Source organism: Chiloscyllium plagiosum, chromosome 7, assembly GCF_004010195.1.
Source record: "Chiloscyllium plagiosum isolate BGI_BamShark_2017 chromosome 7, ASM401019v2, whole genome shotgun sequence".
Taxonomy (NCBI): Eukaryota; Metazoa; Chordata; class Chondrichthyes; order Orectolobiformes; family Hemiscylliidae; genus Chiloscyllium; species Chiloscyllium plagiosum.
The window spans coordinates 78,939,005-78,963,832 of NC_057716.1; the positions used below are offsets into that span (position 1 = coordinate 78,939,005).

Consider the following 24,828-nt stretch of genomic DNA (forward strand, 5'->3'; position numbering starts at 1 on the left):
TCTCCAGTGTTCCTTATTCACCTTCAAAGATAATATTCAACCAAACAATCTGCAGCCATGCTGTCTGCAGATGATCAGGTGCTTTTTGTTTTAATTTCAAGGATTCGTGTGTCCCTTAACATGGAAATGCATCAAGAACAAGAGCAGCACATTACTGTCTCCAACATAGGATAACATTCAGAATGCCAACTGTCAGAATATGATTATCTTTGGTGAGCAAACAAGAAGCAGCAATCATGTGGACTGAGTAGTTTATTAATATTCCAAACAAGACCACAGATTTAAAAGGCTTATTTTGTTAATTGACACATGCATGCTAATACAGCATGTGCAATGCAGCCACTGTCATAGTTTACAGTCTGTCTCTGACGCCACTTGGCCTTGAACTAACATCCAATGAAACATCAATACACGTTTGCTTCCTTCTCTTGCTGAACAAAATCTGAACTTTGCTTGTAAGGGTGCACAGTATCAGTGATATTTTTCACACATACATGAAACACTTTGCCTATGTTGTGTTTCCCTAAATAAAACATAATTAAAAACAATTTTTTGATAATATTCATTATTACAGTCAGGAGAAAATCAGAAGATGAGTTAATAGCTAGTGCCAACTATATGAGTGAGAGGAAGCAGAGTGTTGACATGCAAGTGTGCCAGCTCATTATGACAAAGGGGTAAACATGTTAGGCCTGTATCCTCAGGACTTTGTCAGAGATGACTTAAATGAAACGTAAGATTCTAAGAGGATTTCACCGGATATATGTTGAAATAATGTTTCCTCTTTTGGTCAATCTGGAAAAATCATAAAAATAAAGGGGCACCCATTTAAAATAAAAATGATTTGCTTTCCTTCAAGGGTTGGGAGACTTTGGAGCTCCCTTCCACAAGAGGCAGTTGATGGAGAATCATTCACGACTTTTAAGGCAGAGATAGATAGATTCGTGATTCCCAAAGGGATAAAAGATATACATGGACTTTTGTAAAGCATTTGATAAGGTTCCCCATGGTAAACTAATGGAGAAAGTGAAGTCACATGGTGTGCAGGGTGTTCTAGCTAAGTGGATAAAGAACTGGTCGACTAACAGGAGACAGAGAGTAGTAGTTGAAGGGAGTTTCTCGAAATGGAGAAAGGTGACCAGTGGTTCCACAGGGATCAGTGCTGGGGCCATTGTTGTTTGTGATATACATAAATGATCTGGAATAGGACACTGTTGGTATGATGAGCAAGTTTGCAGATGACACGAAGATTGATGGAGTAGCAGAAAGCATAGGGAACTGTCAAAGAATACAGAAAAATATAGATAGACTGGAGAGTTGGGCCGAGAAGTGGCAGATGGAGTTCAATCCAGGCAAATGTGAGGTGATGCATTTTGGGAAGTCTAATTCTACAACGAATTGTACAGTAAACAGAAGAGCCTTGGGAAAAGTTGATGAGCAGAGAGATCTGGGGGTTCAGGTGCTTTGTACCCTGAAGATGGCTGCACAGCTGGATAGAGTGGTCAAGAAGGTATATGGTATGCTTGCTTTCATTAACGGGATATTGAGTATAAGAGCTGACAGGTCATGTTAAAATTGTACACAACATTGGTTCAGCCGCATTTAGAATTTTGGGTACAGTTCTGGTTGCCACATTACCAAAAGGGTGTGGACACTTTGGAGAGGGTGCAGAGAAGGTTTACGAGGATGTTGCCTGGTGTGGAAGGTACGAGCTATGAAGAGAGATTGAATAGGTTTGGTTTATTTTCATTAGAAAAGAGGAAATTGAGTGGGGACCTGATTGAGGTCGACAAAATCATGAAGAGTATAAACAGGGTGGATGGAGACAAGCTTTTTCCCAGGGTGAAGGATTCAATATCGAAAGGTCACGCTTTCAAGGTGAGAGGTGAAAAGTTTAAGGGGGATACACATGACAAGTATTTTACACAGAGGGTGGTAGGTGCCTGGAACGCGTTGCCAGCAGAGGTGGTAGAGACAGGCAAGGTAGATTCATTTAAGATGCATCTGGACAGATGCATGATAGGTGGGGAGCAGAGGGATACAGATGCTTAGGAATTGACCGACAGGTTTAGACAGTGGAATTGGAGCGGCTCAGGCTTGAACGGCCGAAGTATCAGCCGTAATATTATTGAATAGCAGAGCAAGCTCAAAATGCCCCGGTGGCCTATATTTCCTTGTTTGTATGTTTGTAAATGTCATTAATGCAGGTTTGTATTGGCTATGCTGAGGCCTATGACATTCAGAGGTAATAAGAACGGTATGCCTTATGCCTTACTGCAACAGTAACCATTTTTGATAAATGAATCAATGGCCAGTGTAGAAACAACACCAGGCATTAGGTGTCAAAATGGTAAAGCTACAACACAAGACTCCTTGAATGCCAAACAGTGGATGCAGCATGCATTACGGGATCCCACAACCAGTCAATCAAACATAAACTTCGATCGTGGCATGTTGTCAAAGTCTTCTTCCATCGTCTTTGCCTCTGTGCCCACTTCTTTGGATAAGCGTCCTCTCCCCGTCCCACTGACTCCTTCACCTTGCTCCAACACTCTCCCTCCACCTGGATCACTTCCTCTGACCTGGCACCTGCACTTAACCTATTCATTCAGAACTTTTGACGTGACATTGGTCGCCTCAATTCCTCTGCTCCCTCACCCAATCCAAATTATCTCCCTCTGAACTGACTCCACTCCATGCACTCAGATTCAACTCTGACTTTGTTATTAAGCTTGCCGATAAAGGTGGTGCTTTTGTAGACTGACATACAGATCTCTTCACTGCAGAAGCTGAGCATCCAGCTCTCATATACCTCCTCCTGTCTTCCCCTTGATCATGAGCCCACCATGGCACATGAGGCTATTGTATCTACTGCGGTAACTGACCTCATTTCATCTGCTGATCTACCCACCCCCAATTGCCTCCAAACTGACAGTCCCCCAGCCCCACACAACTCACTTCTACCTCCTTCTGAAAATACACAAACAGGAGGCACGGTGGCATAGTGGTTAGCACTGCTGCCTCACAGCGTCAGAGACCCAGGTTCAATTCCTTCCTCAGGTGACTCCCTGTGTGGAGTTTGCACATTCTCCCCGTGTCCAAGTACCCCTTCATCAGGAATGATGGCATGCTGAGGCCAACTGCCGTATGTAACATTGCAGTGGCCTTGCACCATGGAGATGCACAGCTGAGAGAGAATGTTGGTAACAGTAGACCAGAAACTGAATTGGCCAAACCATTATAAGAACTGTGCTCACAACAGCCAGTCAGAGACGAGGAAATCTGTGGTGAGTAACCCACCACCATCTATGAGGCACAAGTCAAGAGCATTTACCACTTGCCTGAATGGGTGCAGCTTCAGTAACAATGAAGATGTCCCTCCAGAACAAAGCAGCTTGCTTGATGAGTACCTTAGCTTCTACCTTCAACTGTTCACTCTCTTCACCACCACTACAGAGCATGAGCAGTGTTCACTACCCACAAGATACATTGCAATAAAACAATTTTTTTTTTGACAGCACCTTCCAAACCTACACCATTGTTTCCTCTGAGGAGAGATAAGATTAAATAAATGCAACTGTTGGGGTCATGCTGTATCCTAACAGTTTGTTTGTGATAACACATTAGTTAATAAACAATAGCTTGGAAAATACAGTTGGCAGTATTTGCAAATGAGTGTTTAATTTATTTGTTTGGCATTCCACTCAGCAAACACTACTATTGCATTGATGGAGGTCTGGACATCTTGCAATAGATAATGGCAGATAAGAAAATGCCCCTCTGTGGAGGGAAATCAGAACAATTACCCTCATGGAGCAGGAATGAATCATTTGTGTGAAATTCAGTAAACTTACATTATCAACCACATGATCAAACTTCCAGGAAATTGTACAGACTTGTTAACCTTAGTCTTGAATCATACATGACACATGCATATTACAAAGAAATTAACTGAACTCTTAACATGGGAAAAATTGCAATTATTTACAAAACTTTTTCAAACAGGAGCTGAATTCCAGACTAAATTTGAGGAAGAAAACAGAATCAGAAAATTTTCAGAAGATTAATTGTTGAAACATTATTGAATCAGCTGGCTCTAAACCATGACAAACCAGAACAAATCACAACCAAGAAATTACAGGGCAAATTATATTCCTTTATTCATCAGAAATAAGTCGGTTCAGTCCTGTGTTAAAATGCCAGAGAGTGGAATGCCAAACAAATAAGTTAAACACTCATTTGCAAATACTGCCAACTGTATTTTCCAAGCTATTGTTTATTAACTAATGTGTTATCACAAACAAACTGTTAGGATTCACATGCTTAGCTTAAAAGAGGAAACTTACCATAGAATTGCTGGGGGTGGCATGATGGCTCAGTGGTTAGCACTGTTGCCTCACAGCGCCAGGAACCCGGGTTACTTCCTACCTCAGGCGACTATCTGCGCAGTTTGCACATTCTCCCTGTGTCTGCATGGGTTTCCTCCAGGGCTCCCGTTTCCTCCCACAATCCAAAGATGTGCAGGTTAAGTAAGTTGGCCATGCTAAATTGCCCGTATTAGTCTGGGGTAGATGTAGGGGAATGGGTCTGGGTGGGTTGCTTTTCGGAGAGTCGGTGTAGACTTGTTGGACCAAAGGGCCTATTTCCACACTGTAGGGATTCTAAATCTGTAATGTTAGTTCACTTTGCTGTACATCCTAAGCTGTTAATGAAGCAGTTACATGGTCATGTTTCCTATGTCAGAGGTTGCAAATTGCCCACACACTACAAGCTCCCCTTAGAGGTGTTCAGATATAACATCATTGTATTTTTATATTCTGTTATGAACCCCTGGCTTCTATATGTGCATTTACTGACTGTAAGACATTACTTTCTGTCAATTCTTCACATCAACCAAGCAGAAACACATATCATGCAGAATGAAACACACCATAATCATTGTGGACACAAATGGTATCATTACGCTACAAAAGACATTTCTAGCACATTTTCAGGCTCCTGCAAGTTTATTCATTGACAATTCATGCACTCAGTAACCCGTTGCTGTATTATTGCTGCTGTATTCAAACAGCTTTTATGGGGGAAGCAACACTTTGGCTATGCTTCATGCTGCAGTATTTGAACTGACACTTGAATACATTCAATCAGCTGTGAGATTTGAAACGCAAGACTTTGTTGCAAATGTACATCATGTACTGTTTATCAGGTATACGACTCAGTTAGATCAGCGATCAATTCAACATTTAAGCTCAAGCTGTTATCATTAACTTTCTATAATTCAAGATTATGATTTGATTTAAAAATGTAGAAAGAGAATGGTGCAGCTTAACTTCAATATTTGCTTGCATCAATTTTGCAGTTTTCCTGTAATTGTCACCTGCTCCCCTGTACTGACGTGATGGGCACCAGAAGTCACTGAAATCGGATTTAGATACATTTAACAAGGAAGCAACAGAGGCATAATTGGAAAAATTACATTGATCTGTGCTATAAATAGCTTTGGTTGCGTTTTCTTGAAGCAGATGAAGATGCTGAACAAGGAGGACAGGGTTGTCTATAAGTATTTACCAACTGCTCTGAAAAATAGATTCAAATTTTTGACTTTAAATAAAGAACTGGAAGTCTGACAAAAAATGGGTGCTGGAGAAACTCAATAGGTCTGAGAGTGTCTGCAGAGAGAGAAACAACGTTAATATTTTAAGTCCAGTGACTCTTCATCAGAACTGGTTCACTGGACTTGAAACATTAAATCTGTTTTTCTCCCTCTACAGATGCTGACAGATCTGTTGAGTTTCTCTAGCACTTTGTTCTTGCTTCAGATTTGTGTCACCTGTTTCAAAAATTGTTTGTGATTCTTGCAGCATCTATCACACAACAAGGCCTCAAATTTTAATCTTTAGCTCCCTTCAATTTTTTTTTTGGTATCAAGATGCTTTGCTTTGACGTGCAATAACTTATCCTTCTATAGATTCTTTGATGGATGCAAAACATGTCCAAGAAATGCAAAATAACAGATTCCTTAATTGCACCACACTACATCCATGATGTGCTGTTTATCTCCCACACAATATCTTAAAGTCAGCCTCTCCACTCTTCCTCAAAGCTCTGCCACTTGTCTCAGACATCCAAACTTCATATTAGCTGTGGCTCTGATTCAAATATTCTTTGAGGTTATCTTGCCTCTAGATTTAATGCTATGCAGGATGTGACGTGGGATGAGAGTGATCATCCTTGACATAAAGGCAGCACTTGACAGTGTGAGGCATCAAAGGGTGCAAAATTGAATTGATTGGAAATCAGGAGAAAGCTCTACACAGGTTGGCATCTTAACTGACATGAAGGAGGGTCAATGTTTTTCTGAAGGCCAGGCATCTCAGTTGCTTCAGGAGTTTCTCTGGATAATGTCCTTGATCCAGCATTTTCTGTTGCTCCATAAATGACATTCTCTCAATCAGAAGGTCAAAAGTTCAGATGTTTAATGATGACTGACATTAATTACGAAATGTTGAATACAATTTGTAACTAATACCAAGGCAGTCCATTTATGTGTCGACTATGGCATTGTCGACAATCAGGCTGGGACTGAAATTGCAAGTAACTTTCACACCACAAACGCTGAAGTAAAGGCATCGCCTATTGCTCTTTGACGTTCAAAATCGTTACCATTGCGGAATCCCTCTCTCAACATTCTGGGAATTACCATGAGCTGAACTCAATTAGCCATACATATAATAAGGCACTAGGAGCAGATCAGACACTGGCAAATCTATGATAATTAACTTAACTCCTTTCTCCCAAAGCATAATCAGGAGTGTGATTCTTTTGGATTGAAATGCAATCATGCAAAAATCTCCTTCCTAATCTGTCTTAATCAGTTGATTTCCACCATAAGTATACACACACACACACACAGTCTCAGTCATGGAGCCGGCAGCCATATTACTGATATTTCAATAACGCATTCAATCTCACTGGACTTCAGTCAGTTGTACTCAGAACATGGTGTCACAAGTAAAGCTGAGTTTGAATGTATGAGAAAGCACAGCTATTTACAGTGTGACACAGGAATGTTCAGAGCTATGAAAGCTGATAAAAACAACCAAAATAAACTAAAATAACAACCAAAAAGACAGCAAAGTAACAGTACACAGCTGGAACACAGATCATTAAATATGTCTGGAGGTTTTCCTGTTAGGTCCAGTTTAAACGAAAGGTGCCACAAATTCATTGTCTTCATCAATTGGAGGATAGAGTTTTCAAACAAAATAGCAAGTCATGTTGCAGCTGTATAGCTGTTAGGCCAGTTTTGGAATATCATGTACAGCTCTGGTCATCACATTACAAGGAGGATGTAAAGGTTTCGGAGAGAGTATGGAAATGGCTTACTAGGAGGTTGCCTAGTTTTGAGAGTACTACCTATAAGGAGAGATTGGACAAACTTGGTTTGTTTTAACTTGAACGTCGAAGGGGCAACCTTCATTTATGAAATTATGAGATGCATGGATAGTCAGAGTCAAGTGAATGTAATAATGATACATGTTCAACATTAGAATACGAGATATAAAAGAGCTCACTGATTGACGTGACCTCCTTGACCCAGTTTGTACAATTCTGTGAATTTTGCTAAACTGAAAAAAAACTAATTAAAGAAAGGAGAATCAGGCACAAGAAATCCTGTACTGAAAACATCTGCATTGAAAGAGAAGCTCTTGATCAGGGAAGCAATTAATGTACGCAGAAGTGGTGATGTTGTGAAACAACAGTTTGAGCATATTAATTGCAGAACAGATCAGGTCTTGCATTATGTTGACAGATATTCCAACCAAAGGGCAAAACAACTATGATCAAACAGCTGAATGCAAATTTAAAGAGGACATCAGGTAAAGGAGAAAGCAAGTCCAGCATGGGAAAGACAATGTTCTCATTGCAAGAAATGGAATTATTTTCACACAAGTTTATGTCTAAAGGAAAACACCTAAGGAGAGGACAGATATTCATGGGAAAGATATCAGCTGAAGGTTCTGATCAATGACTCCGCCCCATACAACAAGCTGTTTCAGTGAATGACAGATTACACATGGTTTGTTATGGTTGACATCTGAAGGAGCCTATAAAGTTAACATAAAATGTTAAATACACACCAGAGCATCATGACTTAATATGACAAACCAATATAGAGACCTTCAAAGTAAGGTTAATACAGCATGATGGCACCATACTTGTGTCAAGAAGACAGATTACTCTGACTGTCTATTGCACTGACAAGAACATAACACTGGTGCTCCAGGTCATAGACAGTAAACGAAAAGCTACTTAGCTTCTGTGAGTCTAAAGGTCAGACTGGTAAGCCTCAATTTGCAAAAGAGATTTGCAACATGTCAAAACACACTAAATATTTGACCATGGAACAGATCCCAGAGACATACAACAAGGTGTTTACAGGATTAGGCTGTCTTCCAGGAAAATATTATCCCAAAGCTAAAGACCAATTTAGTATCTGCTGAAAAGGTTCCAATTGCCCACATGGCCATCCTGAAAGATAATATAGAACAGTTCGAAAAGAAGGAAGAAATTAATAAAATGACAACCCCTACAGAATACATTAGCAGCATGATAGCAGTTAAACAATGTGAAAATCTGAGAGTATATATCAGCACAAATGATCTGGCTAAATCTCTCAAGACTTCATGACACTACACCAACCATTATGGAATTTTGCCACAACTTATAAGGCAAAAATGATCATTATCCTAGTTGTGAAAGATAGCAAGGGAAGTCAGATGAAAAATGCAATTTTCTATACTTTTGGTGACTCTGAAGAGCATCCATAGAGTTGAGCATACGGCTTAGCATGTCCATGACTCCTGAGGAATACTGTGACAAGCAACCTAACATAATTAGTAATCTTCCAGCAGAGGTCTGGTCTGCTAGTTTATGACTGTGGAGAAACAGTGGAAGACCATTATCAAAATGTCGTGTCACTGCTAAACAGAATGTACTAGAACGTGAACTGATCGACAAAGTATTTTAATTAATGAAGCCCGATGTCAAGTTGTATGCTATGGATTAATCACAAAAAGCCTTCAGCCAGATCCAAAGAGGCAGAGAACTGGAGTAGCATTACATCAACCATCAGATTTAAAGTAGTAAAATGATTTGTTGGATTTATCTACTATTTGGCAAAGTTTTTGACCAACTTGTTGGTAGAGTGTGAAATATTATACTAATTCACAGATAAAGGCATGCAGCAGTTATAAAAGGTAAAGTTGCCATACTCTTACCTGACTGTATGGCTGTTCTCTCATTAGAGAGGATAACTGGTTATATTTTAACCTGAGAGCCAACACACCACAACAAGGAGAGAAGGAGAGAAGGAGATCCTTTCATGGTAATCTCAGCTGGTCTGAGAATTGAGCCCACGATGTTGGTACCATTCTGCCCTGTAAACCAGCCATCCAACCAACTGAACTAATGAACCCCATAGTGAAAGTATTGAAGGACTGGAATAGTGTCAATGCAACAAAAAAGGAAGGAAAACAAGTTGGAATTTTTTTTATTCAGCAAGTAATAGCAGCACATTCAGAAAATCTTAATTTAATCAAACAGAGTCAGCATGGCTTTATGAAAGGGAAATTGTGTCTAAAGAATTTATTAGAGTTTTTTGAGGAAGCTTCAATCACAGTTATAGAGGCAAACCAGCAGTTGTGTTGTATCTGGACTTGTAGAAGGCATTCAACAAGGTATCTCACAAAGGTTAAGTCATAAGGTAACAGCTCATGACTTTGGAGGTTGTATATTGGCATTGATAGAGAATTGGTTAATGGATAGTGGGTATAAGAGATTTATTTCCAGGTAGAAATCTATAACCAGTGGGGTTCCACAAGGATCAGTGCAAGAACTGATTACAATTTATATTCACGACTTAGAGGAAGGGAAGCAAATATATTTGAGCCAAATTTTCAGATGACATAAAAATACATGGAAACCCAAGTTATTAGAAAGATATAAACAATTTACAGAGAGATATTGATAGTTTCAGTGAGTGGGAAAAAAGTTGACAAACGTAGTATAACATGGGAGAATGTGAAGTTGTTCACATTGGAAGGGAGAACAAAAGAACAGAAAATTATTTAAATAGAAAAAAAACTGCAGAAGTCTGCAACAAAGGGACTTGGGATTATCTGTGCTTGAAATACAGAAAGCTAGCACACAGGTGCAGCATGTAATCAGGAAGACTAATGGAATGTTGGCCCTTATTTCAAGAGCTGAAAATGTGTTGCTGGAAAAGCGCAGCAGGTCAGGCAGCATCCAAGGAGCAGGAGAATCGACGTTTCGGGCATGAGCCCTTCTTCAGGAATGAGGAAAGTGTGTCCAGTCGGCTAAGATAAAAGGTAGGGAGGAGGGACTTGGGGGAGGGGCGTTGGAAATGCGATAGGTGGAAAGAGGTCAAGGTGAACACCTCTGGGACACCCGGACCAACCAACCCAACCACCCCATGGCTCAACACTTCAACTCCCCCTCCCACTCCACCAAGGACATGCAGCTCCTTGGACTCCTCCATCGCCAGACCATAGCAACACCACGGTTGGAGGAAGAGCGCCTCATCTTCCGCTTAGGAACCCTCCAACCACAAGGGATTAACTCAGATTTCTCCAGTTTCCTCATTTCCCCTCCCCCCACTTGTCTTAGTCAAATCCCTCGAACTCAGCACCGCCTTCCTAACCTGCAATCTTCTTCCTGACCTCTCCGCTGGACACACTTTCCTCATTCCTGAAGAAGGGCTCATGCCCGAAACATCAATTCTCCTGCTCCTTGGATGTTGCCTGGCCTGCTGCGCTTTTCCAGCAACACGTTTTCAGCTCTGATCTCCAGCATCTGCAGTCCTCACTTTCTCCTTATTTCAAGAGAGTTGGAATATTAGAATAGGGAGGTCATGCCATAACTGTACAAGATGTTGGTGAGAACACATCTGGAGTATTGTGAGCAGTTATGGTTCCCTTATTTAAGAAAAGATATTTCATTGCAGCCAGTTTAGAGACAGTTCACTATAAAGGTCCCATGGATGGACAGATTGTATTAGCAAAGGCTAAACAGAATGTGACTTGACTAATTGTAGTGTAGAAAATGTGAGAGGTGAACCCATTGGAAGATATATGATTCTTAAGGTTAAGGGCTTAAGAGGACAAATGCTGAGAGGATGTTTTCCTCTCATGGGCGTGTCTAGTACCAAAGGGCATAGCATCAGAATAAAAGGTGGATGTGAGGAATGTTGGACCAGCTTTGTACATGTTGAGAAGTTGAACAGCCTTCAGGGCCCAACAGCCAACTCCTATTCTGATTTCTTATGGTCATATGATCTTATTGGGGCATGGAACAAGAGGCATTAAAGTCAAGCAACAAGCGATGGTAACAGCAATGCAAGTGCTGAAAAAAATTTGAGACTAGTAATGAATTCAACCTAGGGGTTGGAACAACCTTAATGCAGCAAAATCAATTGTTTAAATTTGCATCCAGAGTATTGAAGAAAGAATGTTCTTTGAAGAATCATCTTTGCTTTTGAATATTTTCATCCATGCCTCTTTTGAAGAAGGAAATTGGCAGTTGAGTCTGACCATGAGACACTTTGAAGCATTTTCCTCAAGGCACGACAATGTGTTTCTAACCACCGTCAGAATGTTACTCTAGCTGCAGAGATAACATCTGACGTAATACACAAGCAAGGGAAACAGATATGGATTGGAGAAATAATGTCGGCGGCAACAGTCCCAGTGAAAAGAAAATGGAGGATGCCATGACCAAGTGTGAAATCGTCCAGATTTAAAGTGAAACAGTGTTCTGCAAATTATCAAATGAGCAGATATTTTGAGTACAATAGACACACACATTGCTGAAAGCAGGAAAACTACCCAACAAGATGCAATTCTGAAAGTGTTACAATAGTTAGGTGATAAAAATATGGCCTGAAAACATCACAAACTCATTTGTTGCTCCGAGTGAGTATTAGACATACAGAGATGAATTGACAATCCAAATAGCGCATTTTACAAAGTAAAATGAGTTATTGTCTCAATGGAATTCTGAGGGGAGATGTTCATGTGCATATACACAAGCCAACAAGGAACATATTCAAATCTGAGAATAGAAAGAGATATAGTCTTCTGGTCAAACATGAGCAGCAAAATCAAGGGTCACATCAACTAGTACAGGACTTGTAATGAACATTAAGCTAAGAAAGTTATACAATCATCAATAACATGTGACATTCCAGACAGACCATAAATGAAACTGGGAGTAGACTTCTTCACACTCACAAGAACTGATTATCTTGGAATCATAGATTACTATGCTGACCATGCTGGGCCAGTTGACTTCAGTGACTGCTGCTGAGATTGTCAAATGGTTAAAAAAAATTCATCCATTGCAGCAATCCCAATATTTCTATGAGCAACAATGGTGCTCAGTTCACGAGTGTAGAATTCAGTTGTTTCATAAACTTTGAAGAAATTCCAGTGCATACATCATTTCCATACCTTTCCCTAAAGGAAAGGCTGAAGCAGCAGTGAAAATCACCAAAGGCAGCATAAAGAAATAGAGCAAATCTGGCATAGTTGTATTTAAGACAATCCTCAAGTGGAGAAACTCACGTACTGAAGGCATGAGAAGTACTGCAGTTCACTGCAGCTACTGATACCACTCTTTGCCTAACTACTTTTCCAAAAGCAAAAAGCTGCTGGAGCCAAATGTAAGAACAGATGTGGGTGACAAAAATCAAAGTAAAATGACAAAAAGCCAACTTTCACTTTGACATCAGCTACACAATTGCCAGAGTTGAATGCTGGAGAAACAGACAGGATTCAAGGCTTTAACACTCTCAAAAAAAACCCAAGTGGCAGCTTGTGATCTGGGTAAACATGTTACATGTCACTTTGATCACAAAATAAAAGTCCATAGCTCGGTAGATCATCACAGCCACACCCACATGCACACAACTGGACCAGCTGCTCCTCAACTGCAAGCAACTGATTTAGTTGATACAAACTCATCACCTGCACAGATCATAGATCAACCAGCAGGTCCAGAGGTCCATAGCAACTCAACGATGTGAATGGGACAACAAATACGATGGCAATAATAAATGACATGGGAGTGACACTACCTGGTGAAGGAATGTCATCTAAATGAACAGCCAGTTAAAAAAATGCACACATATCATTCAGAGATCAGCATGATAGTAAGATTTTGAATGCAATGCATATACAGACAATAACAAGCTTTTAATGCATGTGAACAGAAGTGTCTTTTTTTTGAGTAACTTAAATGTGCATGAAAAGGCATTTTTCTATTGTAAGAAGGAGCATGCTTGGATTGAAATGTAATTATATATAATGTCTTTGTGATCTGCTATAGTTATGTAGCCTTGACCATGAAGCAAACATTTTCTAGACAGCTGTCTTACTGGTGCTTCAAGAAAGAATTCATTCTGATTGGAGTGCTGTCTGTTACTCTCAGAATAGTGATTAAATGTTCTCCTCCTACCTGGATGAGAGCAGCTCCAACAAACTTCAGCACTACCTAAGACAAAGCAGTCCACTTGATTGGTAGCGCATCAACACCAAATTGATCATTTAGTTCCTCCACCAATAGCATACAGTGACAGTGATGTGTACCATCCACGAGATGCACTGTAGCAACTCATCACCACCTCACTGTGTCTTCCAAATTAGTGATGTCCACCAATTGGAAGTACAAGATCAGTGCACACATAAGAACCCTATCACCTACAAGTTTTGCAAGTCACTCACCATCCTGGTTTAGAACTAAGTCACTTTACCTGAGACAGAGGACATGGGAACCCGTCATATCAGTATAATGGATGTACTAGACCACATAGACTGCAACAGTTCAGAAAGACAGTTCATCAACAACTTCTTAAGGGTAATTCAGCATGGGTAACAAATACTGACCTTGCCAGCAGTGTCCTTATCTGAAGAATAAATAACAAAATACTGAAACCTAACATTTATTAAAAGAGCTTGTGAAAAAGCAGATTTTCCAAGAAAACATTTATCAAACAGTAGTTTTCCATGTCAGGTTTATTTCATGAACTTTTCAGACTCACTAGTGAATAACAATTACTTCATTCAGGAGTCGTCAGGCATGATCTATATTACCTGTCCATTATTAAATGGAAAAAAATGAGATTCTTCGAGGAGAGTTGTTCAGTGAGTCAATTGCTTCATTGAATCAATGTACTGAAAAATTGCATCTGTCCTAAGACTACGATAGTTGCTGCACATTGATTATTCCTGATATTCCGCATTTCAAATCTTCAATTACAACTAAATATCTGGGATGTTTTTAAACTGATGAGCTTTGTTTTAGTGGACTGGAAGAGACAGTCGAGGATGAGGAAAGGCTTGTAAAACTAAAGTGTACATGATCGGAGGGAGGTCTGATGTCTTTCTGTTAATATGGGATCATATTAAAGTAAGAAAGGGAGCAGGGTACCTCTGAGTTGACCAGAAACAGGCAGCCAACCAATTAATTCAAGTTCACTGGTTTTGGGAAAGGCCCTCACTACAAAGGGTATCAGGTATACCAAGGCCAACTGGAGTGCCATGGAGTAGTATGATTATCATTGATTATTCCATAACCCTGTCCTTCTGCCCTTTTAGAAAGATCTGTTCAAAGTACTGGAGCGATTATAAAATCCGACCTGTCATTGATCTGTGTTATGAGGTTATTCATCCTAAGTAATTAAAAGTAACTTACTCTTGCAACTTACTATTTAGTATGTTGTGAATCTCCCAAATTGTATATTGGAATTTTATGCAAGTAATTGGGAGATTCACAACATACTACTCCTCACATGCAGCTTTTCTAACTCAGACTTGCTCACCATGAGTTTAAAGTTAACTTTCGAAAATAATTACAATTACATATTCTAGAACATCCTCAGCATTTAAAATGTTATGCTTTATCAGTTAATCTTCATGAATGTTTTCATTTGGTTGTCATGATTTGGAGATGCTGGTGTTGGCCTGGGGTGTACGAAGTTAAAAATCACACAACACCAGGTTATAGTCCAACAGGATTAATTGGAAGCACTAGCTTTTGGAGCTCTGTTCCTTCATCACCTGATGAAGGAGCAGCAATTAAACCTGTTGGACTATAACCTGGTGTTGTGTGATTTTTAACTTCCTTTGGTTGACTCAGCATCTTACAGAGTCTGGCGTGCTGTTAATATTTTAATCATCATCTTACCAAGTTCTTTCAGTTCTTTACAGTTGACACAGGGCAATTGGCATGCAAATTTTCAGTTTTTCTCTTACTTAATGAAGATAATAACATATAGCAAATGATGGGAGAGAATAGCTATTATCTTCCCAGTTTTGGATATTCCACTGTGCAGAGAGTGAGAGAAACACAGTCAGACAGATCCTTCCTGAGTTGACACACACACAAAAACAAAACAGAATTTGCATTTCAGGTTTCGTGACCTTTCATCAGAAGCTGTCAGCCTCATTTCTCCAGCAAATTCTGTTTTCATTTCAGATTTCCAGCATCCAGCAGTTCTTTGTTTTTGTTTCCATCAGGAGTGAAGTTAGGGACCCCTCCCTGCGCAAAGAAATTCTCTTCTGTACATGAGAATTGATGCTGAGTCATTCAGCAATTTTAGATCCGACATTAATAGATTCATATTAACTAACGTTATTACTGATCAGGCCCAAAGGAGGATATGTGAAACTAAGTGCAAAGTTTTCCCATTTTCATTTGAAGTGTTTTGTCAAGCAAGATGCATAGCACCTGGCCCAGAATGACTTGGAGTGACATTGCTCATTTAATTTTCAACCCTTCACTTTATTAATTATGCAGCAAGCTTTGGGCCATCTTTCTTGCATAATGATGTGTTTGGAGATGTGCAATTAATTGCCATTGCTTGCTCTCACATCTTTGGCATTCAAGCCCAATTGCACAGCACTCCAGAGTCCAAAAGCCAGGAACAACTTGCCACATTGTGGTGGTTGATCCCTACAATCAGGATATGCCTCAAGGAAAGGGAAATTTGTTTCCTGCTTTGGAAATGGTGTTAGTGTTGGGGGTTAGGGAACTAGAGAGGTAAGCAGTTGCTTTTTAAAGCTGACCACCACTGAAGGATATGCAAGTATGGGCACACCTAGCCTGGACGTAGATTGTAGCCAAGCTTGATGGTGGGTGAAAAGGAATACCCAGCAGTGCAGGAAGAAGGTCAATGATTTTGTGTTTTCTACCAAGATAAAGGCCACTATCTTCTCTCTGTTAACTCATACTCATGGAGCTACTATTTCCTCTCACTCTGCTGCACATCTATCTCACCAGGGCTCACAACTACAACTCTCACGATTGTATGCATTTTGTCCACTCAATGACACTTCACCCTTGCAAAGAACTGACCTTCTTTGTCCTTTGTGCTTCCTTCTCACTCACTGGGAACACATCGCCATGTGTCTTGCTTGTGATTCATCATTAATTGCTCTGGACTCCACTCTTATCACAAAATGAGAGAGATTGGCCACACAACCAAGCTGAGAGGTTCAAGACCAGTGACGGTGTTGGTGGGTGATAGAAGTCAGGCCACTATCCTCAAGGAGAAAACAATGGAGCTGACCAGAGAAAATTACTCACGTAGTGTTGTAGAGATCTTGACAACACAGTAAGCTTCCTTGCGCTACATTGCTCAGCTCTTGCGCTACCAGCAGTACTAATTCATTATTAATCTGCAGAAGCATTTATCCCTCTTGAACAATTAATTCCTCTCCTTGTCTCATGCAGAAATTGGCAATACCAGTGCATCTCTGAAAAGAGGCCAGAGTCAGAAACCTCAGCTCCAGAACCACCTCTCAAGAGGACGCCACTCAACCATCACGATTTGCATCATCAAGGTTTGCAACAGCCCCCTCTGCCAGATCAGAGATTTCCACCTTGGAAAGTCCCTGATCTCAGCCATTAATCTTCATCAAAAGGCAGAGGAGCATCTGGCAGGTTTGTCAGAAACATTCTGCATCAAAGAACGTAGGATTCCACAAATACTGTTCTGGCTCTGGTATGGATGCACCTGGCTATTTCCAAGGACACACTGGTGACTGCTATGGAGAGCCAAGCTCAGCACACTTTGTCTCTGTTGGATGTGGGTGTTGGCCTGTACCTCCATCACTTCAGCCAGAGTTGCTCGCACCATTGGCAAAGTGAAAAGGGAATAAAGAATGTCAACCTTTCTCCAGGTGTCCCTTCCTCTTGGAGAGGAAGTGTAGCACCAGGCCATCTCTTGCACATAATCTCAAAACTGGTAGCTATTCAAGCAGGGAATGGTGAACCTCCATCAGGGCAGGAGACTCTCAGGAGCCTGGGCTCTTTAGATCCAAATACATTAAGGGCCAACCATAAACCACAACAGTGGAAGTTAAAATTACACACAGAGGTAGTAGCACACCAAGGAAAGGATGTAGAGAGTCACAAGAAATCAGGCAGTGCGAGATCTAACTTTAGGGAACAAAGTCCGACAGTCATTAAAGTGTCAGTTGGAGAACATTTCTGTCATTGTAACCGTAACTCAGTAAGATTTTAAGACTGTCATGGAAAAGGACACAGATCGATCAGAAGTAAAGGTTTTGAATTGAGGTGAGGCTGATTTAAATATGATAAGACACCTCTGACCAAAGTAGATTTGGAGAAGCTACTCATAGGAAATTCTATAGAGCAGTGAGTCTTTAATGGGATTTTAAATGAACAGTGGAGAAGAACAATGTTGACAAAGAAATCAGGGAAATGAACGGTGATACACTTCAACAAGTTACAACTGATAGCTGGATTAAGAGTGGATAAGTCTCCAGGCCCAGATAAGGTATATTCCAGGCTGGTGTGGGATGCTAAGGAGGACTATGTGCAGTTCTAGTTGCTACATTATAGGACAGATGTGAATCCATCAGAGAAGGTGTAATGGAGACTTACCATAATGTTCCCTGAGCTGGAGCATTTCAATTAGGAAGTGAGACTAGATCAGCTAGGAGTATTAAAATAGACCTGAGGGACATCTTTTTCATACAGCAGGTGGTTTGGAGGGGATTTAAGGATTTTTTTTCACCCAGATATTTGTGGGTATCTGGACTCCCTGCCTGAAAGGGTGGTAGAAGCATGAACCATCACATCATTTTTGGAAGTATTGCAATGATCACACAAAGCACCATAGCAAGAAAGTTATGAGCCATGTGCTGGAAAATGGGATTAGAATAGGTAGGTGGATTCGATGGGCTGGAGGGTCTCATTCTGTGTTGTAAAACACAGAATTTTTGTGGCAGTACGGTGGCTCAGTGGTTAGCACTGCTGCCGTACAGCGCCAGGGACCCAGGTTCGTTTCCAGCCTCGGGTCACTGTCTGTGTGGTGTTTGCACATTCTCCTCATGTCTGTGTTGGTTTCCTCTGGTTTCCTCACACAGTCCAAAGATTAGGTGAATTTGCCATGCTAAATTGCTCATAATGTTCAGGGATGTGTAGGTTAGTTGCATTAATCAGGGGTAAATGTAGAGTAATACGGTAGGGGAATGGGTCTGTTCGGAGGGTCGGTGTAGACTTGTTGGGCCAAATGGCCTGTTTCCACACTGTAGGAATTCTATGAAAAACTTTATGATTCTGTGACTCTAAGAAGAACACTTACTAAGGGTATATATGTGGCATGGGTGACACATCATTGTAAACAATCTTTCACTTGTAGATATTCACTCGCACTGTTAAAATGTCTAGTCTATGATAATTTTTGGTGTCAAACGTGGTAGCTCACACCAACCATATAACATACTTGCAGCATTTCAGCAATATGAAGGAGGGAAGAAATTGTATTAGCCAAACAGTGATCATCTCTCACAAACAACTGACTCCCCAATTGTTGATAGCCTCAAATGTCAGGCATCCTTGAACTGTGACTGAGGATTTTTGAAGATTAATATACTGTTAATGTGGATAACGTTAAAGCAAAAGTCAATTGGCATAAATATACTTGGGCCTGATCTGCACACGTCATTCTGCACTTAAACTTCCTTGTAAATGATGATACGGAATTAGGGGGAAAAAAAATTAATTCGATATATATCAGCTTTTCCGGAGACTGCTCTGTTGTTCAAACTTGGGAGTGTATAATGTCCATTCTCTCATGGTACATTGATCTGCTTATAAAAACTACACTAAGTGCTGTCTCTTTGAAGTGCAATGCAATCCTGGAGGTTACTGAAGCATTTGGGGAAGACTTAAAAGTCTGTGATTCTGAAATACTGAAAATCAGAGTTAAACAGAGATTCCTCAGGCTTCCGCTCAATCTGCTGTCTGTTATGAGAGATTTCATTGCTCAACTCTTTGATAGATATCTGGTTAGAAGCTTGAAGAACTACCTAATCTCACCCATGCCTCAGGGTTGGGGAATTATGAAATAACATCTGATTCTCAACATTGTGAAAACATTTTCGCTTTACCCTCAGTCAGCAGCTTTAGAATCTCACCATTTAATACAACTTCCTCCTTTTTACATATTTTCATCTTATTAATACCACAACTCCATTTATTCATGTGCCATTTCTCACCTTCCTCTCCTCCACCAAGAGCACAAATTCCTGACCTGTAAATCCAAGTGGTATTTGGTGGCTGCAGCTTGTCAAATGCGTGTCATGCAATTGTTTCTTCACAATGACATCACTGCATGCTCCACAGCCTCCTTAACTCAGTTACCACTTCAGATACACATACAACTTGCATGCTTCAGCCATGTTGCTTTGCAGGAAGTGCATCTAATAACCTTTAGCTTTTTTCTTAGCACTCCCTCACTTTATTTGGCACTGCCAACCTCTGTTTTCTTGGCATTGCTTACTTAATCACACTCTTACTGACTTTAACACAGACATTGGCTGCAATCTGTGTCCAAGCTAGCTTTGTCCAGTTGCATGGCCAGAAGTAATGGACAGCTAGAAAATGGACTGTACCACTTCTCTGCCACCCTGCCCACTAGCTTTCCCTGTTTCCTGTCCTCAAAGCCAATGTCAAGATTTCCTTTTCTCTGGCTCATATCCTGAGTACCAAAGCTCCAGCATCACAGTTAATAATTCGTTCCTACCTTGCACATTCTGAAGTGGTTTGCAACTCAACTTTAAATAGAGTGCTGTAAACATCAAATCCAGACGTTCCCAGCACCTCCACCTCTCTAGCTGTTTGATTCCCCAAGAAAAGTGTCCAACAGCCTGGCTGCATATTTACAGACATGATGGATGTAAGATTGCTCAGGAAAAGTCACCCTCAGCCATGGCAGACCAAGCAGCATGAAGGCAACTCAACAAAACATGAACAGACAATGGGAACATTCTCTGAACAATGGCAAGAATCCAAAGTTTCCAGTCAAGGGGAAAATTGGACAAAGTTTTCTCAGATTTATCAAGAATCAGATTTTATTCCTTCTCACTCTATATTTCCACCTTGCCCAACACTACTTACATTACATCATGAAGAGAAGAATTCCAAATGTAATTACACACCACAATCTAAGTGGAAGGTAAAACCAGCCTCCAAGGGTGTAAGGGCTTTTCTTTTTCTCATAGTTCATGGGATATTGTCTCTCAAGAAGTTGCAGATTTTATTTCTTAGACTTGTAATCAAATCCCATTTGGAGATTTCTGACTAAATCTGTTTTTCCAACCATTCAAACAATGCATTAAACAGTCAGTGAATGGTTACAGCACAGTAGGAATCCTTTGGCACATTAAGTCCTGACCAGATTTCTGAAGAGATACTTAGCAATCACATTCTCTCTCCTTTCACATTGCAATTTATCTATCTTTAGTTAATTATCCAAATCTCCTTTTAAATATGTGATTGAACCTGGGCACCCACACAATCAGGCAGTGCATTGAAATCCCAACCACTTGTTTCATTAAAAAAAAGTGCTTCCTCATGCTGCCTTTGCTTTTCACACTGTTCACCTTCAGTCAGTGTTCTCTGGCTGTGGGCTCTTCCACTAATGAGAACAATGTCTCCCTATTTGATCTGTACAGACCCCTGATGACTTCAAGATTATAACTGTTCACTGAGTAAAGTTATTTTGCTTCTAGCACTGCCTTTATGCACATTGATATATTAGATGAAGCATGACTTTAAATTGATTTAGCATTTGTTTTCTTCTCACAGGACATCAGTCTATTGACCAATATTCCTCTCTTGATTTTAAGATACTATTCAATACTAATGTTTGCTTAGTTTGCTGGTTGACCTCAAGCTATTCTTGACAATATTTTAATGTATTTTATTCTCGTAGCAGTTAAATCACAGAGAAAGTGTTGTTTTTCCCTTCCCTAACTACTAACTCTTGCTAATGTTTATAGGCACGCCATCGAGAGCATTCTGTCTAGGTGTATCACTACCTGATATGGCAACTCTACCATTCAATATTCGGGACGGTTACAGGGAGTGGTGAATTCGGCCCGGACAATCACAAAGGCCAACCTCCCATCTATAGAATCCATCTACCAGGCCCGCTGTCAAGGAAAGGCCGCCAGCATTCTCAAAGATCCATCCCACCCTGGCAATGCTTTTCTACAACCTCTACCATCGGGAAGAAGGTACAGAAGCCTGAACACACACACACACCAGCCGGTTTTGAAACAGTTTCTACTCTACCATTGTTAGATACTGAATGGACTCAGAAACTCTTAACATTTGCCTGTGCCTGTGTTTTTTTTCTTTTGCTGCTGTTTACCTATTATTTACTTGTCTGTGCTACTTAACTCTGTGATCTGCCTGTATTGCTCGCAAGACAAAGCTTTTCACTGTGCCTCGGTACAAGTGACAATAAATTCAATTGAATTCAATTCAATTCAACTCAGCAGGGCAGCTACGGAGAGTAAACAGACCAGGACGGTTTCAAACAGATTCAATACTTGTTCCAAAACTAACTGCTGTATTGAATACAACAATGGTGTTTTGTGGACATTTATCAACTGTTTATCTGATGCAAGGAGCAGCATTCTCATGCTTGATTAAAATAAAACAGAAACTGCTGGAAATACTCAGCAGGTCAGGTAACATGGCTCTCTGAGACATGAGGTAAAAACAATGACTGCAGATGCTGGAAACCAGATTCTGGATCAGTGGTGCTGGAAGAGCACAGCAATTCAGGCAGCATCCGACAGGCAAAATCGACGTTTCGGGCAAAAGCCCTTCATCATATTCCTGATGAAGGGCTTTTGCCCGAAACGTCGATTTTGCCTGTCCTCGGATGCTGCCTGAATTGCTGTGCTCTCTGAGACATGGTCTGCACAGGAAAAATACCTGTGATTTGTTGGCAGCTCTCAGCAACAGCAATGCTGAGGACTCTGTCACCAAACCATCTAAGTACCTAGATGATGTGAATCAAGTTGTGTCTGGAAAGGATACAGTGGAGGGTTTTCACAGCACTTCAGTTAGTGGTCAGGCAAAAGGTTGTGACTAACCCTTCTATTTTGTTTCTATCATCACAAATGTTACTCATGCTGCTGAGGTTTTCCAGCATTTTCTGTATCTATTGCAAATTTCCTTTATCTGCTGTCGTTAACTTTTGTGTCATTTGCCAGATGTCTTTATTCCTTTAAGATCTCTAACTCAAGGGGCAGGTAAAGAATGCTGACCTTACCAGTAATGTCCACATGTTGTGGATTTTCTTTTAAAGAAGTACTTTGTTGACAATTGTAGCTGTTTTTAAATTCCTGATGTCAATTTGCTTAGTAATTTGCTTGCAAATTTCATGCTGTGTGTTCGAAGGAAATAAATTGGCATTTCTGCTTTTCTGAGATTGCCTTCCAACTATAAAGGCATGTGACGTTTTGAGTCAGATAATAGCAGTAGACACAAAGCTTTCTCTCTTATTTATTAGTGACTCTGCACATACAAGTTATACACTCTGATGCAGATTTTGAATCTTTTATGAACCATACTTTTGCACATTTAATTTCTAGAAACAATGGGTGTCAGCAAAACTGTACAAGAAAGTTTTACACAAACTGGGCTTGACAGTGGAAGAAGTACAAACTCAATCTGCTGTCAAATCAAGGTTAAGAGGTGCTCAGAGATCCTTTGAGTCATTTATGAACTTTAAAAATTTACAAAAAGTTGCTTTAAATGCAGTGAAAAAGTAGGTGCTTCCACTTGCACTGTATAAACATTATTACTGGAAGCTATGTATATGAAAGCAGACACTTTCTCTTGGCTGTTAGAATTCAACTGGGAGCCAATCAGTAAAATGGAGGAACAGATTGTGCAGCAACCAGTCTCAGGCCAGTAGTTACCACACAAAAACACCCTGAAGCTTGAACGCTTCAAGATGTCAGCTCTCACAACATATAATATCGATCCAGTCGAAAACAAAATATCATTTTACACTGCATAATTTGTCCATTTAACCCTGAGGGAAAAAGTGAATTCTCACCCAACATAAGGAATAAATGACGATAGGAGTTAACTTATGCATGTGCATTTGAATAACATCTGTATATTTCTGTCATCAGCACAGACTGGTGCATGACAACAATGAGAATTCAGTCATCAATACTGCCTTTAACATAATAAAACATCTCAGGCAACATCACAAAATCACAGAGGAAAGATCAAGTAACAGCCTGTGAAAGATAGTCCAAGAACTGAAACCAAAGTTATTGTTAAATGGAACATGAGTCTTCCTCTTCAAGGGACTGCTCTAACCATTGGCAGGTTTGGTGACTGGGAATCAGGGTGACTGAGCAGAAGACACCAACCCTGTACTCCCCCAAACTCCTATCCCTGCCCACCACTCCTTTGCCAACCAGTCCACAAATAGAATATCCTTTATTGTCTCCTTTATTGTCACGTGCACTCAAATGTTTGTAATGTCACCGCTTTGGCACCGTCTTAAGTATAGGATACCTCGGTACAGGTTCTTAAGTGCTTGTTACAGAATTGAAAGAACAACAAAAATAGTCTAGCGTAGGAATATGAATTTCTAAAAAGCACTCAAATTGCTCAAAGTCCAGAATAAAAACAAAAAGTATCTTTAACAAGTACTCAAATGATAGTCCCGTTCACTGAGTCTGTGCCCCGGACCTCAAAGCCTCACTGACTCCTCGCGTGGGCTTTTGATTAGTTTAGATTCCCTACATTACGGAAACAGGCCCTTTGGCCCAACAAGTCCACACCAACCTTCTGAACAGTAACGCACCCAGACCCATTCTCCTATCCTATATTTCCCTCTGACTAATGCACCTAACACTATGGACAATTTAGCATGGTCAATTCACCTGATTTGCAAGCATAAGAGGTACAGTTAGTAAGTTTGCAGATGACACCAAAATTGGAGGTGTAGTGGACAGCGAAGAGGGTTACCTCATATTACAACAGGATCTGGACCAGATAGGCCAAGGGGCTGAGGAGTGGCAGATGGAGTTTAATTCAGATAAATGCGAGGTGCTGCATTTTGGGAAAGCAAATCTTAGCAGGACTTATACACGAATGGTAAGATCCTAGGGAGTGTTGCTGAACAAAGAGACCTTGGAGTGCAGGTTCATAGCTCCTTGAAAGTGGAGTCACAGGTAGATAGGAGAGTGAAGAAGGCGTTTGGTATGCTTTCCTTTGTTGGTCATGTTGCGGCTGTACAGGACATTGGTTAGGCCACTGTTGGAATATTGCATGCAATTCTGGTCTCCTTCCTATCGGAAAGATGTTGTGAAATTTGAAAGGGTTCAGAAAAGCTTTACAAGGATGTTGCCAGGGTTGGAGGATTTGAGCTATAGGGAGAGGCTGAACAGGCTGGGG

At 40.5% G+C, this 24,828-nt stretch overlaps 1 protein-coding gene across 1 annotated transcript in view; it reads right to left on the minus strand.

Annotated features, from left to right (window-relative positions):
• Positions 1–24,828, minus strand: part of LOC122551725 (low-density lipoprotein receptor-related protein 1-like) — a 1,892,490-nt gene that overhangs the window by 1,330,455 nt on the left and 537,207 nt on the right. The gene's annotated exons all lie outside the window — the stretch shown is intronic.